We start from the raw sequence: 3,047 nt of genomic DNA, 5'->3' as shown, positions 1-3,047 counted from the left end.
CCTAGTTGTGAGCAACAGAGGAGACTGTTGCTCACAACTAGGCTCTCCCGTATTTAGAATCTCGTGCTCAGGCCCAACTTCCTTTATACTTCTGTAGTGTTGGTATTAGTAAAGTAAATAAATTTAACTTGCCGTCTACTGTTAAAGGTATTTAAAGTAACCTTTCTTGTGGGAATCAACCAGCTTTGGGGTTGGTTTTTTTTATCAATATATCAGAATTTTTTGAAGAAGCTCCTTCTGGTGACATCACAACTAAAAATTGATTTCTTGGTTCCACCTACCGCCGGCTTGACTGATGGAAGTCAAGCTATAGATATAAAGAAAAACTAAAGTCAGCTCCGAGGCTTGCCGGTACGTGCTGACAGGTCCTGGATCAGAGGCTGCCGAGCAAAGAAATCACCACAAACACCCGTAACGTCACAAACACTCGTTGGATTTCCCTCCATCGATTTATGTTGATCATGGACAGCTTTGGGGTTTTGTTTTTCCTGAAACTGAAGAAGCTCCTGGTGACGTCACAGCTAAAAATTTATTTCTTGGTTCCACCTACTGATGGTTTGACTTCCTTATGGACCACAGAAAGATATAAAAAACTAAACTCATTATCCGAGGCTTGGTAGGTGCTGACAGATCCTGGATCAGAGGCTCCCGAGCAAAGAAATCACCACAAACACCCGGGACGTCATAAACACTCGTTGGATTTCCCTCCATTGATTTATGCAAAAGGAGGCGTCACCATCTAGGCCAAACTCATCACCTTCAATCCTCAGAGCTGTAAAAAAAAGTAGATAAATACAAACTATTATTAAAATACTGGTAGAAAATTCAAATTGATAAAACCGTTAAAAGTCCTTTACACTCGACCACCAGCACCGCACAATTAAGTGTACAAGCCGGTGCTGATCGGCTCTCAATAAGCCACAGGATGGACGGCAACCAGTGGTAACTACGAACAGCAGTGGCGCTTATTGTGGATATATGATACTATAGGAAAGGTTTATTATTTAATGTAGAGAAGAAACTGCGAAACTTTTGGCGGGATGTAGGAGATACGAATCAGAAGACAACATTAACTTTGGATTTGTGGAAAATTGGAATATTAATATTGTATTTGTTTTATTTAGATAAAGTTTAATAAAAGATTTTACTTTTTTCGAAGTGGCACTGCATAAGAAATCCTTATGTGATGATCGTATGATCCGCAAGGCGGCGGTAACGCAACGGGACGAAGGCAGACAGTCATGAAATCCCGAAGAAGAGAAGAAGAAGGAGGAGGAAGAAGAAGACAAAGAAGAGGGAACGTTGTCTGTTTTGTTGAGTGTTTCTCTAAAAATATATCTTCAGTTTAGCTTTAACGAGTTTATCAACGAGCAGTTAACTGCTGCTGAAGAAACATTCACAGAGTTTAAAGAAATCATCGTCAAGTCGGAGGAAGAGATGGATGATCAGCGCAGACTGCTTGATTTCTCCCGGACTCCCMAGATAATCTYACACCGGATAGGTAGGAAACACCAGCGTTTGGATGAAGGTTAATGTATGCACCGTTCTGTATGAGGATTTTTTTTAGTAAATGTGCTTTTCCCGTATAAAATGTTTTTTTTTACGAGTAAATGAACGCAGACGTCACAATTACGCTGTGAGAATGGCTTATTTATGTAGAGAGAAAATGGAGATAATGGCATCTTTTATGGTTCTTTTCCTTTAATTACTGAGATTTACTTTGGAAAACAGCAGAAATGTGAACAATGCAGCGCAAGGTTAGTAAACCAAGCAACACAAAATAATAGTAATGTTAGTTGTAAAATTGAATAGTTTGTAATAAATTGTAGTTGCGAATATTCGTCGGTCCAAACATGAAGCTGAAGTTTTTTCCGAGAACATTGAATGCAACACAACGTAACCTGACACCTACTGCTAAGTAGCGGCCTGTCGAGAGGACAGAGAGCGAAGCAGCAGCATTGATTTATGCTACTGTTCTTAGTGGGGAAACACTTAGTGGCAAAAACTGTTATTTACATATAATTTTTTCCCTCTGTCTAAAGTAAGATAGCTCCCGTTTTTGTTTAGAAGGTTTCATAAAGACGATGTGAGGAAGAAGTGGAGAATGTCTCTAAGGAGAGATGGATTCACTGCACTGATGAATCTCATCTGCTGAATCTCTTAAGCTCCTCGTTGGCTGGAAAACATGAATAAAACCTAGATATTATGTATATACGCAGGTCCATATAAATATTTTTAGTTTAATTCATAATATTCAGTATTCATCATCATTTTTGTTTCTCCATGATTGTATTATTTTGTGTTTGTATACTAATGTAAATGTCTATTGATATTACTAAATAATATATTTAAAAAATTGACTGGTTGTGTGCTTTGTAAAATGCTCATAATGCAGCAGTATCAAAACAATCTATTCTGAATCTATTTTGCTGAATCTCTTCTGTTTTACCCACTAAGAATAGTTAAATATACTCAACCATAATCATTTAAAAATACTTTTAAAATATTCTTGTAAATGTAGCTACGACAGCTGTTTTAATAAGGTTTACAGCAAAAAATTGTGAAAATCTGTTTAGTATTTAGCGAGTTATGATTGATAAATGCGCTGATTCGTCATTGAGCCTGTCGAACATATAAGGCTGAGTGGAGCGGTCGACAGCTCCAAGATGGCCGCCCTAAATCTCGTCAGCTACACCAGGTGAGAGAGCGGCGTCCATGAGGCGTTTATTTATACATGTCTATGAGAAAAGGGGCATAATGACGTATGGGTGTAGATGCATTCATGGGCCCAATACGGGTGGGAATTTACAGGTACTTCATTAAACACCGTTTTCAACTCGTACACCACAAAGTTATTTTTCCAAGTTTGACAAGCAAATAACAAACATAAGACTTTTCATCAATGATGTGTCTTTAGTACGGAGGCTTCACAGCAGCATGTGTCGAGTAATTCAGGAAGATTTTTATGAAGCGCGTAAAACAGAGAATTCACCTAAACCTGAGCACAGTTAAAGCTTTTATTTTTTAGTAATTAAATGTTGTCCCTG

General features: G+C 38.1%; 1 protein-coding gene across 1 annotated transcript in view; it reads left to right on the top strand.

Moving 5' to 3' along the window:
• Positions 1-3,047, top strand: part of LOC103465202 (zinc finger protein 37 homolog) — a 42,815-nt gene that overhangs the window by 20,128 nt on the left and 19,640 nt on the right. The gene's annotated exons all lie outside the window — the stretch shown is intronic.

This window comes from Poecilia reticulata, linkage group LG5 (assembly GCF_000633615.1).
Source record: "Poecilia reticulata strain Guanapo linkage group LG5, Guppy_female_1.0+MT, whole genome shotgun sequence".
NCBI classification, from domain to species: domain Eukaryota; kingdom Metazoa; phylum Chordata; class Actinopteri; order Cyprinodontiformes; family Poeciliidae; genus Poecilia; species Poecilia reticulata.
The sequence above is the reverse complement of the archived record's forward strand: the minus strand, read 5'-3'. Positions and strand labels throughout refer to the sequence as shown.